Here is a 15,623-nt window from a genome sequence, read left to right on the forward strand (position 1 = left end):
GGGAGGAGAGGGAGCAGAGAGAGAAGAGGGAGGAGAGGGAGCAGAGGGACAAGAGGGAGGAGAGGGAGCAGAGAGAGCAGAGGGAGGAGAGGGAGGAGAGGGAGCAGAGGGAGCAGAGGGACAAGAGGGAGGAGAGGGAGGAGAGGGAGCAGAGGGACGAGAGGGAGGAGAGGGAGGAGAGGGAGCATAGAGAGCAGAGGGAGGAGAGGGAGCAGAGGGACAAGAGGGAGGAGAGGGATGAGAGGGAAGAGAGGGATGAGAGGGAAGAGAGGGAAGAGAGGGAGCAGAGGGAGGAGAGGGAGGAGAGGGATGAACACAGTAAAACAATTAGCAGAGAAGGCGGGCGTGCGTTCATATGAATGTGTTTTCATATCTACCATTCAAGCTTATACAGTCTGAGTATGAAGATTAATTTGTCTATTGGCTGTGCTCTTTTGAGTGTGAATTAGTGCGTGTAAGTGCTTAAACATGTACGCTTTAGCTATGCGTCTCTTAGCAGGGCTCGTGCGTATACGCGCATCTGCTTTTGCGAGTGTATGCGTCTTCCTTTGCGTGCGTGAGTGTGTGTGTCCCTCTTCCCAGTCTCTTGATGGTGGTTGTCCGGTGTCTGTGTGTGTATGGATGGTAGGAAGGGTTCTGTGTGTGTGTCTCACCTGTCTCTTGGTGGTGGCGGTCTGGCGTGTGTGTGTTTGGACGGTGGGCGGGCTGCTGTGGTTCCTCCAGGCCAGAGGGGGGCAGAACCACTCCACCTCGCTCAGGTAGATGAGGAAGGAGCAGTCGGAGCCGTCCACCCCGTAGAAGGCATAGCACGGGTCTGACGTCCAGCGGGCACGCATCCACTGGTGATACACGGGTCAACGTTTAAAGGTCAGGTGACTTTGGCTTTGTTAAACACAAATCAACGAATAAAACAATTGCCACAGGTCATATAATAAACGATAGGGAGTTTTCTACTGCTTCATCATATATTAGATGTACCTAAGTTCCTATGTACAGTTGGATGGAATTACGGGTTATAAGTAATGTTCCCTCTAATTTTCTGCTGAGCGCAAACTTGAATGTTGTGAAATGTTCTGTGCAACTTCCAGCGCTCGTTTACTGTGAACACTGAGGCTGTACCCGCTTTAAGTTACAGTCATAACAGTGGCTAAGTAGGCTACTGTAGCTATTTGATCGTAATGAAGGCCTACCAGAGTGGCCTACCATCAAAAGCAATGGAGAAAATGCATCTCATCACATTTTAACATGGAAATAGCTGTTCTATCATTCAGCCTACAGTAGCTGCCAATGTGCGGTGTTCAAGGTATGCCTGCATTCCATGAGACTTTTGAAAAAAGAACATGCAGGACTTCACATTAACCTGTTTATCCACTTGTCCTTCAGACAAGGAGGTGACTGAACATGTTGTTGGATACACGAAACCTCTTTACAAAATAAAATGCATTATTATTCCCATACCATTATTACAGAGAATCAGACAAATTATGCTAACCTCTGCCTATTGGCTACTTAGCTTATTCAAGTCTGTCTCAAAATACAGAACTGCCCCTTTAAGACAAAGAAACTTTTCAAAGATGTCTAGAAATGCACATGTTTTGTCCTCTTATAGGAAGCAATCACTCCCCCATTGCAGACACAAATGATCTATAACTGGGCTAATAACTCACTAACTAGCAAAGGATATGAACAAATGTGCACACGTGGCTACATGCAGCTCTCTCTTTAATCTCAAAACATGCTCATGCTGTAAACATAGTCCGCTCATGCTGTAAACATAGTCCAGTTTAAAGTGATCGGCACAGATCCATATATGGCAATGGTCTATTTGCATATAGGCCTACTCCAGCTCTGATTGGTTATGCCTCACAAGTCTGTGTAGAGTAGGGGCTGAGTCAAGCGTGTCAATGCAATAGAATCCTACTCCGATGCGTTCTACCTACAACAAAATGTCTTTGTTTTGTTTCGGAATGTTGCATTGAAAGTGGCTAATATTGCTTTGATTCGACCACAATTCCCACAATAAAGGGAAACGTTGATAGTATTAACTAAGGGGGAAAACTCTAGAAAGTTGAGTGAAGTTCAATCTCGTGCTTCTGTGCGCGGGCGTATATTTATTCTGCACGGCAGTCCCGGGGAGCTTAGAGGGAACATTGGTTATAAGATATCAGGAGAATCTCTTATAGCCTAGCTAGATAGACGGAGAGAAACTCACATCCACTTTTCCAGGGCAGTCTGGGTAGCGGGGATCTCTGGGTACCTCACACTGGCCTGATGAGCCGTCTCTCACTGCTGAAGAGAAGAGACACACATATCATAGTTACACACTGTGGAGATATAGAACACACACATCATAGTTACACACTGTGGAGATATAGAACACACACATCATAGTTACACACTGTGGAGATATAGAACACACACATCATAGTTACACACTGTGGAGATATAGAACACACACATCATAGTTACACACTGTGGAGATATAGAACACACACATCATAGTTACACACTGTGGAGATATAGAACACACACATCATAGTTACACACTGTGGAGATATAGAACACACACATCATAGTTACACACTGTGGAGATATAGAACACACACATCATAGTTACACACTGTGGAGATATAGAACACACACATCATAGTTACACACTGTGGAGATATAGAACACACACATCATAGTTACACACTGTGGAGATATAGAACACACACATCATAGTTACACACTGTGGAGATATAGAACACACACATCATAGTTACACACTGTGGAGTTATAGAACACACACATCATAGTTACACACTGTGGAGATATAGAACACACACATCATAGTTACACACTGTGGAGATATAGAACACACACATCATAGTTACACACTGTGGAGATATAGAACACACACATCATAGTTACACACTGTGGAGATATAGAACACACACATCATAGTTACACACTGTGGAGGTATAGAACACACACATCATAGTTACACACTGTGGAGATATAGAACACACACATCATAGTTACACACTGTGGAGGTATAGAACACACACATCATAGTTACACACTGTGGAGATATAGAACACACACATCATAGTTACACACTGTGAAGATATAGAACACACACATCATAGTTACACACTGTGGAGACATAGAACACACACCTCATAGTTACACACTGTGGAGATATAGAACACACACATCATAGTTACACACTGTGGAGATATAGAACACACATATCATAGTTACACACTGTGAAGACACAGAAAACACATCATAGATACACACTATGGAGACACAGAAAACACATCATAGTCATACAGACTCTTTAAGCCTTACAGTGGTTCTTCCTGTGAAAGTACTGCAGCACAGCTTGCAAGGTGCCGCAGAATTATATGGCACGTGATTTAAGTGTCAGCCGTTGTTGCCAGAACGACGCAATTTACCACAATCTACCACAAACGGTCGCGGCATAAGCTCAACACTTCTAAAGGAAGAACCACCGCATATCCACGCCTACATCACCTTGAATAGCAACAGAATACTTATTCCGTGAAGAGAATAGACATCCTTAAAAAAGACATTTAACAACATTTTCAGCAAACCATATGTACCATCGGTTCCCATGCAACATCCGGCCTGCTTTGGTGCACACTGTTCACCGCGGGGTACAGAAATACAACCCCTCGTCACTGCTGCCACCCCTCCCGGGCTAACGGTACAATGTGTATCCGCTCACTCACGCTGCACTCACTGCATTAACTGGTCCATTGAGTTGGCTAACTGCCTCCCTGCAGCTGGGGGCCTACAGCCAGGAAGAGAGACTGGAGTTGAAACTCGAAGTTCCAGCAGTATGGATGGGAGAAGACGGGAAGTTCAATTGATGAGGTTTCGGTCTTGGACTAAGTCTCTCTCTCCGTCGCTCTCTCTCCTTCCTATCTCCTGCTTCCTCTCCCTCCCTCACTCCCACTCTCTCAATCTCCCCCTACCTCTTTTTCCCCAGATCTCTCTCGCTCTCTCTATACAGTCCTCTCTCTGGAACAAAACATTCTCTGACAGCTTCCATGTGTCTAATGAAAGCTTTGTCTCTGTCTATCTCAGTCACTCCATCCCTCAAGCTTCTCTCCTCTCAAACATGCCACACATATTTCCCAGCGACACAAAAGATTTCAACTCCTTCCTTTTGATTCCAATAATAATAAGCGTCGCCATATTAAATGTGCAGCAGACTAATTAGATAAAAACTCGAGGCCCCCGCGAGACTCGAGGCCCCCGCGGAAACTAAAAAAGCGGTGGCTGGGAGGGAGGTGCGAATTCCAACTTCCGAGCACGTCGTCTCGTGTGCGTCTCTCTCTCTCTCTCTCTCTCTCTCTCTCTCTCGCTCAGCCATGAGATGAATCACCACTGCGCTCGAGTCGAAACGCACAATAAAGTCCACCGAGTGTGGTTTGTCTTCATCTGTGATTAATAAAAGCGGTTGTGGTTCTGCCCTCACGTCTTCACCGTGAAAACAAAGTGAGATAAGACTAATTACCTCTGGTAACGACTTTGCTGCTGGTTGAGGAGAGGGAGAAGGAGGGAAGAAGAGTTGATTAAGGACTGTCGATTGAGTTCCCTTGATAAACGCCCGCGCGCGTGTGTGTTTTCCTGTATGTGTGGTTCCAACGCATCGGTATCGTCTGTGCCGGTAGCAGAATTATTTCTGATTTGATTAAAAAAGGGGGAGTTGGGCAGAAGAAGTCAACAGCAGTGGAGGGAAAGCAATAAAATGGAGACGGGAATGAAGAACGACTCCACGTCTGGCTGTACTGTGGATTTGTTTTATTCGACTAGATCTTACTTTTATTTCCCACACATCAATTCATTTCATACGCCAATCACTTGTCGTGTGGCACTTTGACACGGCCGCTGTACTTTAGATCTGAGGTGTGAAAAGTCTGACGGGTGTTGCCGTTCGAAAAGGTTGGAATTGGTGTTCTGACTACCCGTCGAGGATTACAACGGTTAGTGTTTTCATAGAGTGGGAAGAACCAAACCCACCAAAGCCAAGCCGAGATGCACAGAGCTGGCCTAGTTAGCCGTCCACCATAGTTGCTGGAACCGCGCAATGTTGATAGAAAGTCAGGTTCGGGCCACCCCAATGATGTGAATAAGGCATGGGCAGTTCCATATGTATTGCACAGCAATAACCCAGTCTGTAATGTTAGTGTTATAATATTGTACCTCTGCCGGCGGCCATGCTGTTCTGGAGGATCTGTTCCACTCTGACCGCCATGTTGGACACGTTCTGAGCTATAGCCTGGATCCTCTCTACCAGGCCTGCTGGCTGGAACCTGCACATACACAAACCAAAAAGACACAATCATACAAAGTGAGAAACATACACCGTACCATCTGACTGGATGACTTAACGATGCTAATAAAAGTTGAGCAGAATAAAGAGCGTGTATCTCTCTCTCTCTCTCTCTCTCTCTCTCTCTCTCTCTCTCTCTCTCTCTCTCTCTCTCTCTCTCTCTCTCTCTCTCTCTCTCTCTCTCTCTCTCTCTCTCTCTCTCTCTCTCTCTCTCTCTCTCTCTCTCTCTCTCTCTCTCTCTCTCTCTCTCTCTCTCTCTCTCTCTCTCTCTCTCTCTCTCTCTCTTCGGAGTGCATGCTGGGAGTGAGTCGTCAAGCAGGAGTGTTTGTGAGAGCGAATGGAAATTCTTTTCACTCTATTGGGTTTTGGTATGTATATATATATATATTGATTAGTTTAGTTGTTTTAAGGGTATATTGTTTAACTATCATTAAGCACGTATAAGGGTGGTGGGATCGTTGAGGTTGTTTGTGTGTTTTTTCGCGAGGGCACAACCAGCGGGTGGGGCTGGTTGAAATGGCCACTCGCGGATGTGTAGAGTTTGAAAAACTTAGTCGGAGGCATGGAGTGAAGATTCTAGCCGAGGCCGGGTGTTCAGTAGAAGAATGTAGTCTTGCTGTGGGTGCTATCATTGGGTATGATAGCATAAAATCAGCCTCAAGGATGAATAGCGCTGTAGTGATCTTCTTAGATTCTATTGAAAAGGTGAATAAAATAGTTGAGACGGGTGTTGTGTTACGGGAGACACAGACGCAGGTGTTTCCGCTTATGAATCCGGCGAAAAAAGTGATACTTTCTAACGTGCCACCTTTTGTTAGAGATGAAGTGTTGCAGCGAGAGTTATCTCGTCATGGTCAAATCGTATCTACAATAAAGAAGGTTCTTTTTGGATGCAAATCTCCGTTGCTGAAACATGTCGTGTCTCATAGGAGGCAAGTGCATATGATATTAAAAAAGGACGTAGATGAACTGAATTTAGCGTTCAGTTTTAAGATTGATGGATTTGATTACGTATTTTACGCTTCGACTGAATCAATGAAATGTTTTGGTTGTGGAAGAGAGGGGCATTTGGTGCGCAGTTGTCCCGAGAATGAGCGCGCTGAGACCGGTAGTAGTTATAGTGCTGGTGCAAATAACGCACCAACGCGAGGGGATGAAAATGCTAAGGGTGCAGGGGAAGGGAGAAGGTGGGCAGATGTGGTTGGAAAAGTAGGAGAAGAAGGCATTGTGGATAAGGTGGAAATTGTGGTAGATCAGAAAAAAGAGGGAGGGGAAACAGGTGGTGAGATTGCGACTGCCGTCGCTGAGGTGGTGCTGGAGAATGAAATTGGAGGGCAAGAGGAGGTTGAAATAACGGAAAAAGAAGCAGATGTTTTCAAAATACCGAGGAGTAAAAGGAAGAATGTAAGGGGGGGTGAAGGGTCTAGTTCTAAGAGAAAGGTAGAGAGTGATAAGTCAGTTGAAGATGAACAAGTGGTAGAGATGGTGGAGTTTTCTTCTGGGGAGGATAGCGAGAGTGAGTCATCTGACGCGTCACAACAATATAGCGAGACAAATGGGGTGGAAGGGAGATATGGAATAGAGAAGATACGTCAATTTCTAAAGGTGACAAAAGGGAAGAAATATATGCAAGATTACAATGTAAATGATTTTTTCCCTGAAAGTGAATTGTTTATTGAATCAGCAAAGTTTCTGATGTCAAAAATTACAGGAGGAGGGTTGAAAAGCCCTGAAATTGCTAGACTCAAGAAAGTGGTCACGAGAGTGATAAGTGATGTAAATTCGAAAGAAAATGAAAGAGTTTAGTTGCAGTTTTAACTCTGTAAAGAGATGTGGTGGCTGTATCATCCTCTGTATATTTTTTTCATACATGAGCAGTTTTAAGATTTCTTCTTTAAACGTAAATGGGGGAAGAGATGGTAAAAAAAGAGCCATGGTGTATGAGTTAATTAGGGGAAAGGGAAGTGACATAATTTTTTTACAAGAAACGCATAGTAATTTGGAAAATGAAGTTATGTGGCAACAGGAGTGGGGGGGGACAGTGGTGTGTAGTCATAAAAACTCAAAAAGTGGGGGTGTGGCTATTTTGTTCTCAAAAGGGTTTTTGCCTTTGTCTTATGAGGTTGAGGAGATAGTTGAGGGGAGGTTATTAAAAGTCAGAGCAAGGTATGAAAACATCACTATGTGTCTGATAAATGTATATGCCCCAGTGGTGACAGTTGAGAGGGTATGTTTTTTAGAGACATTATCAAATACCATTGAGAAATGTAATAAAGAGGATTATTTATTTATTGCTGGGGATTTCAACTGCACAGTCAGCGATTTAGATAGAAATCACCAAGAACCTCATATAGCTTCAAGGATTTTTTTAAAACGCCTCATTGTAACACATGAACTGTGTGATATTTGGCGGAGTCAAAATGGAGGCACAAGGCAGTACACCTGGGCGCATGTGAGAGAGAACACCATCTCTATGGCTAGGTTAGATAGGTTTTATTGTTTTGAGCATCAATCTCAGGTCTGTAAATCAAGTGTGATAACCCCAGTGGGATTTTCTGATCATTGTTTAATAACAGAGGTGGTGTTCATTAATGATGTAAAACCCAAAAGTGCATACTGGCATTTTAATATAACTTTATTGAGTGATGCTCATTTCAGGAAATGTTTCAGTTTTTTGTGGGAGAGGTGGAGGTCTAAAAAGGACAGTTTTGTATCCCTTCAACAGTGGTGGGATATAGGGAAAATCCAGATTCAACAATTCTGTAATCAATACACGAGGAATGTCACCAAGGATATCACCAGATCAATGAAAGCCTTAGAGGTTGAAATAGTGGAACTCATGACGTTGGTTGAGACCACAGGAAATCGAGGCCATACGCAGGCCCTCAAGAGGAGAAAAGCTGCATTGGCAGACCTGCTGGGTATCAGAGCACAGGGGGCATTGGTGAGAAGTAAGTTTCAGGGAATATCTGAAATGGATGCCTCATCCAAGTTTTTCTTTGGTTTAGAGAAAAAGAATGGACAAAGAAAAATTATTCATTGTCTCAAATCAGCTGTTGGACAAGAGCTCACTAGCCCGAGTGAAATTAGAAAGAGGGCAGTAGAGTTCTATGCTGAGCTCTATAAGTGTGAGTACAAAGAGGATAAAACAGTGACACAGCAGTTCTGTGATGGGCTCCCAAAGGTGGCTGCAGAAGCGCAGGTTGAGCTGGAGCAACCATTGTCTGTGCAGGAGTTATACACTGCATTAAAAGGCATGGAAAATGGAAGGGCACCAGGCATTGATGGGCTTCCCGTTGACTTTTTTAAGTCTTTTTGGGCTATGTTGGGAGAGGATTGGCTTGAGGTAGTTAATGATAGTTTAACCGGAGGGTTACTACCAATAAGCTGCAGAAGGGCTGTCCTCACCCTATTGCCCAAAAAGGGTGACCCTAGGGAGGTGAAGAACTGGAGGCCGGTGGCTTTATTGTGCACTGATTATAAGATATTGTCAAAGGCTTTGTCCAACAGGCTGAGGGAGGTGATGGGGCAAATCATACATACGGACCAGTCCTACTGTGTTCCTGGCAGGCAGATAGGGGATAACATTTCTCTGATTCGTGATTTTTTGGACGTCTCTAAGGCTATTGGGTTGGATGCTGGTCTAATTTCAATTGATCAGGAAAAGGCATTTGACCGAGTTGAACATAAATATTTATGGCACACGCTTGAGGCGTTTGGGTTCAGCTCGGGTTTTATTGCCATGATAAAGGTGATATATGGTGACATTGAAAGTGTATTGAAAGTTAACGGTGGTTTGAGTGCTCCTTTTAAAGTGTGTAGAGGTATTAGGCAGGGATGTTCTTTGTCAGGGATGTTGTATGCCATTGCTATAGAGCCACTACTAAATAGCATTAGAAGTCGCATTGAAGGGGTGTACCTTTCAGAGGATATTCCTCCTATTTGTCTCTCAGCCTATGCTGATGATGTAGTTGTGTTAGTGAAAAATCAAGCGGAGGTGGATAGTTTGAGTATAATGGTTGATCGTTTTAGGGGAATATCCTCTGCAAAGGTAAATTGGGAAAAGAGTTGTGCTTTACAGATTGGAAAATGGGCTGGAGGGATCATGGCTTTGCCAGGGGGGCTAGAATGGTGTAAGGGAGGTTTTAAGTATCTTGGAGTGTACCTAGGAGATGAGGGGACTATGGAAAAAAATTGGAGTGGGGTGGTTGAAATGGTGGAAGGGAGGATGAGGAGATGGCGTTGGTTATTATCTCGTATGTCATATAGGGGGCGCACTATTATAGTTAATAATGTGATTGCCTCTGCACTGTGGCATCGGTTGTCAGTTTTAGAACCACCATCTGGCCTTCTGGCTAAGATACAGGCAATTATTGTGGATTTCTTTTGGGATAAATATCATTGGGTTCCACAAAGTGTTTTATATTTATCAAAAGAGGAGGGGGGTCAAGGTCTTGTACATCTTGCTAGTAGAGCTGCTGCTTTCCGGTTTCAGTTTATTCAAAGGTTGCTTTATGGACCGGAAAAGGTGGTGTGGAGAGGGGTGGCAGGTCTTGTATTACAGAGGGTTGGAGGATTAGGATTAAAGAAGGCTTTATTTCTGGTTGATAGTAGACAGATTTCTAGGGAGGGAGTACCTCCGTTTTACAGAGGTCTTCTCAGAGTGTGGAGTATAATGAAGGTGTCCAGACGAACTTCAGCGGAGTCAGTGCATTGGTTGTTGGAGGAACCTCTGGTGTATGGGGCAAGACTGGATTGTACAACTGCAGCTGTTCCACATTTTTCTAAGATTTTGGTGAAGGGCAAAATCATCACCTTAAAACAGTTAATGGCCATGGCTGGGCCCGCCTTAATGGATGGAAGACGGTTGGCTGAACATTTGGGGGTGAGGTCGGAAAGGATTGTCGAACAAATGCTGGGAAGCTGTAGGAAGGCTCTGTCAGAGGAAGAGTGGGGAATGCTTAATAGCCACGAGAAGAAGGTACAAGATGAAGACGTCTCATTTCCAAGACTAGGGATTACACCAAATATCCCAGAGTCAGAGAGAAAGGGTTTATTGTTGGATTTGAGAGGGTTGGAGGAGGTGGGTTTGGATGAGGTGAATGGGAAGGACTTGTATAGGGGGTGTGTCAAGGTGATAAATAAAGATAAATTGAAAGATAGAAAAGACACTACATGGAGGGTAAAATTGGGAATTGATGACAAGGTAAAGCCAGCATGGAGAGCACTGTACAAACCACCGTTACAAAAGGGTACTGGTGATATGCAATGGAGGGTTTTACATGGCATTATTGCAGTTAATGCTTTTGTATCTGTCATTAACTCAGATGTTAGAGATGGATGTCCTTTTTGTAATATAAGAGAAACCATTTTTCACTGTTTTATGGAGTGTGAGAGGATAAAACCTCTATTGGAAATACTGGAATCTTTGTTTAGAGCTGTAGGTGAGATTTTCAATAACAATGTTTTTATTTTGGGGTTTCAATATAGTAAGCAACAGAAAAGAAAATGTCAACTGTTAAATTTTATTTTGGGACAAGCTAAGATGTCAATTTTTTTGAGTAGGAAACATAAGATAGACACGGGATATGAGAAGGATATAAGATGTGTTTTTAAAGGATTAGTGAAAGCAAGAATAAAAGTGGATTTTGAGTTCTTCTCAGCTGTAAAAGATCTCCCTGTGTTTGAGGAGAAGTGGGCATATGAAGGAGCGCTTTGTTTTGTAGAGGAGGGGAAATTATTTTTTGTTGAGGAAATAAGTTGAATGTATATGTTCTTTTGTATTTTTATTTATTTTGTGTAGGAATTACATTTATTGTTTCATTTCTGAAAAGGCAGTGTGTCATTATTGATGTTAACAATTGAGTAGAAAATAAAGGTTTTATAAAAACTCAAAACTCTCTCTCTGTCTCTGTCTCTGTCTCTGTCTCTGTCTCTGTCTCTGTCTCTGTCTCTGTCTCTGTCTCTGTCTCTGTCTCTGTCTCTGTCTCTGTCTCTCTCTCTCTCTCTCTCTCTCTCTCTCTCTCTCTCTCTCTCTCTCTCTCTCTCTCTCTCACACACTCTCTCTCTCTCTCTCTCTCTCTCTCTCTCTCTCTCAGATGTAAGACAGTGTTAACAGGCTGCGAAGAGGCTAATTGTGAGGCACTTGGTTGGAGCGTGAAATAGAAAAAGCCCCACACCGCCTGCTGTAACAGCCAATACAATTTCCTCTGCAGGATAAGACCCTTGCACATTTAACACCAGTCCCCAGTTCAGATGAGAAGGGAGGGGCAGTTTGGGAAGGAGTTTTAGTTTACAGAGGTGTGCAATACCCTCTAACTATTTCGCCCAGTCAGCAGGCATCATTAACCCCCACTAACAGATAATGAATCGGAGAGAGGATCAGGGAGACTGAGTGTGTGTGCTTTCTAAAAATTAGGTAGAGGATAGATTGCTGAGCTGCCTAATTGACTAACTGTCTGTCCACAGTGATGGGGAGTTAGGTACAGAAGAGAAACGGTCTCAGAGGAGGAAATTAAACTCATTCTAGACTAGTGTTCTCAGATTGTGGCTGGTTTAAAGTACAAGCTGTAGACAGCTGCAAAGGATACAAAAAGCAGAGACCTAATTTAGCGAATAATAGTACTAATATGTTTTTGACTTTATTGTGCTTATCCTTGATAGATTTTATACATACGTATTGACGTTTCAATGTGGTGACTTCATATATTTAAAACATGTATTTATTTTATTTAACCTTTATTTAACTAGGCAAGTTAAGAACAAATTCTTATTTACAATGACGGCCTACACCAGCCAAACCACGACCAGTAAATAGTTTGGACACACCTCCTCATTCCAGGGTTTTTCTTTATTTGTACTATTTTCTACATTGTAGAATAATAGTGAAGACATCAACTATGAAATAACACATATGGAACCATGTTGTAACCAAAAAAGTGTTAAACAAATCCACATTTTCTACCTAAAGGGGTCCTAAAATTCAAAATCAAATAGCTAAATGATCCATAGTATGACCATCTAAAACAATTCCATATATCAGCTTAGCACCCCCCCTCCTCCAACCATTTTTTGTTCGGGCAACTCAAGTCTGAAATTTCAAAGAGGAAATTACAAACTTTAGAAGCCTTTTAAAACTCAAACACACTACACGTTTGCATTTCCTGCTTAGCAGGAAACTTCCCAGTGACTAAAGAGTGATCAAATTAAGATCCTACATCTGCATACTGACTCTGTTCAACACAAGTACAGCCAGGAGCTCTAAGCAGGGGCTTAGTAGACCCGAATCAGTTAGGTGGAATAATCTACATTCAGAAAGAAATAGAGGGCATAGAACAGCCACGATTCGTTATCTATGGGCAAAAGACAATTGCTGGAGCTTAGTGGCCCACCTTAGTGGCTGAACAGCTGTCTTTGTCTTGGACTAGAATAAATGGAATTCCTGAGGATGTGTCTAATAATTAAATCCAGAAGCCCAGTTAGATTGGTGTCCAACAGCAGAACAGATGATTTGGAATCACTTTGTCTTGGAGAGTGGTTGTGGAGGGACGGGAGTTGTTGGACAGTCTCATTGAGGGGGTTAGATGGTTTACCTGAGGTGGTTAAAGCCAGCTAGGCTGGGCACAGGACCAAAGCACAGAGCACAGCCCTCTGACGGAGCACATGAGGATTAATGGCGGTGCACAAAGGACACAGAGAGGAACACATGCACGCTCACTCACACATTTAGAGTCAGCGACTGCCGCGGAGGGGACAAGCCACGTCGCTCTCTCTGCTCCAGTGGACTGTGATTCCTATTACATCACTCATCTCTACTTTTAATCTCCCTCTCCCTCTCCCTCTCCCTCTCCCTCTCCCTCTCCCTCTCCCTCTCTTTTCTCCTTTCTCCACTTCACTCGCTTTCTATATCTTAATCATTAGCTGTTGGATTCCCCTCTCTCTTTCTCTCTCTCTCTCTCTCTCCCTCTATTTCTCTCTCTTTTTCTCTCTCCCTCCCTCTAAGTTCGCTCCGTCAAGTTAGTCCTTTTCCGGGAACACACAAGAAACAAACCAAACAAACCCAAACAGGAAACGGAATTGAATGATTGAATCACCAAAACCTATTTCCTCACCCTACTCCCTCATGTTGCTCTCTCTTTTTCTCCCTCTCTACTCTAGCTAGTCCTTTTCATAGTAAAGGTGGCCTCTGCCTCTGTTATTCTGAAGAGCGTGCCATCCCAGTACATCAAATATGTATCTTTCATCATGATTATCCTTTAATGTGTCTCTGTAACAATTATTCGTTTCCCTCATCATAAGGCATGTGCCGAGGATGATGGGACATTGCTTGATTGCGTGACGTCACGTAACACAGGAGAACTCTCTCTGGTTCTTTCTCTCTCCCTCCGTCTTTTGCCCCACCACAGCATTGCTGGTCTCTCTCTCTCTCTTTCCCCCTATCCTATCTCTGCTCTCTGCCCCTCCACTATCCTCCTCTCAGTCTCCATATCAATCTTTTTCTTCTCTTTCAGTCTCTTTTTCTCCCTTCCCCTCTCGCTTTCTTTCTCTCCCTTTCTTACTCATGTCTGTTAGCAAAGTCCCATAGTGACAGATACATAGGGTGGTGTAGGTCATGTGTTTTCGAGGGCACATCACCAAGTCACAGAGGTCTAAGCCTTATGGACCATAGGGACACCTTGCCTGGGGACAAACTCTCCCTGGGGGCCACTCAGGGGTTCTGGTCCAATGACATATTACAAAGCAGAGTAACTGTACTCACACTGCCTCTAGTAATTAAATATGCATTGACTGTACAGTAGATGGAAATACATAATTGATTAACTGACTGATTCATTAGGCCATTTACAAATAAATATGATGTTATACTGTATATAAGAAATAACACATATGGAATCATGTAGTAACCAAAAACGTGTTAAACAAATCAAAATATATTTTAGATTCTTCAATGTGTTATTTCGTAGTTTTGATGTCTTCACTATTATTCTACAATGTAGAAAATAGTAAAAATAAAGAAAAACCCTATCATGGGTGTGTACAAACTTTTGACTGGTACTGTATATAGATATTTATTTGTTTTTACAAATATTTAACTTCTTTTCGGGGGTAGGCACAAAACTACCTTAATATTTTCATTTGTTTTTAAAAACGGTTACCTTCAGAAGAGTCCTGTGACACTTTAGGGTTCGTAGAGCAAAATGGAGAACACCATCGTGTTTGTGAGAATCTCCCCTTTCCCGTTAGTTTGTAGCCCAAACGGTTCGGAAGCTACCAAACAGAAGTTGGCACATCGATGGTACCAACTTTAGACGGGTCTCTAGACACTTGTGGGGTTCAAAGGTTAAACCGTTTGTTAAATCGTAGATGAAACCGTTCGGACACTACAGACGTTTACGTGAGAAGATTTTGGGGATGTCTCATGGTCTGACTAACACCGCTATAGCTCTGTCTCCTTTCACCGCAGTTGAGGAAGTGCGACACGGGCGGATGCGGTGGATTGAGACACATCCAATGCAAAAAAACAGATATCTTTAGCTTAAACTGACAGATTCTGATGGGGATTTTTTTTGTTATGTGACTTAGATTGATGCACTGGTGTGTCCATCAACTGTAGGGGGTTAATTATAATCCACATAACAAATTACATTTGTTGTTGCTGCAGGAACATTTTCCTGTTGTAGCAAACTGGCTCAAATTAGTAGGTAGAGTGAAACAGTCTTCACGCAATAGTGGAACATTACCAGATATTGATTCTAGTTCACATCTGCGCCAGACAATATATATCACACCTTCCGCTCCCATTTTCACATGCAGGGCTGAACTGAAGTGTTCGTCTGGCATTATTTAACGAGGCCTGATTCTGTTGGCTATAGAAATTAGGGATTCTAGTGCCGGAGTCTGATCGAGCGGTAACGCTCTCAGCTCCTGGACCACGTGCATGTAAGCCCCACGGCAACAGGGTTGGAGCTTTGGTTCAGCCCATTGTATGTTCCATTCCTACCCTTGGCCTTCCTAGAGTAGCTGTCATTCCTCTTTCATTGTCTGTCCTGTCACTGTCCTATTGAAAAACGAACACAAGTATGAAAGCATGTTTCGAATGTTCTTAAAAGAAAATAGATCGATTCTATGCATGTATCTCTCGTCTGTGTATCTTTCTGTATCTTCCACAGAGTTTAACCCTTAGAAGTCGGATGTGAAATGCAGTAAAGGGGATTGAATGGAGAGCACAGACAGTCAAACTGGATATTGGCGGAACAGAGGGACTGAAAGTGGA

The 15,623-nt window shown here is 43.2% G+C and overlaps 1 pseudogene; it reads right to left on the reverse strand.

Moving 5' to 3' along the window:
- LOC120032727 overlaps window positions 1–15,623 on the reverse strand; it is a 171,716-nt pseudogene that overhangs the window by 90,127 nt on the left and 65,966 nt on the right.

This window comes from Salvelinus namaycush, chromosome 39, assembly GCF_016432855.1.
Source record: "Salvelinus namaycush isolate Seneca chromosome 39, SaNama_1.0, whole genome shotgun sequence".
NCBI classification, from domain to species: domain Eukaryota; kingdom Metazoa; phylum Chordata; class Actinopteri; order Salmoniformes; family Salmonidae; genus Salvelinus; species Salvelinus namaycush.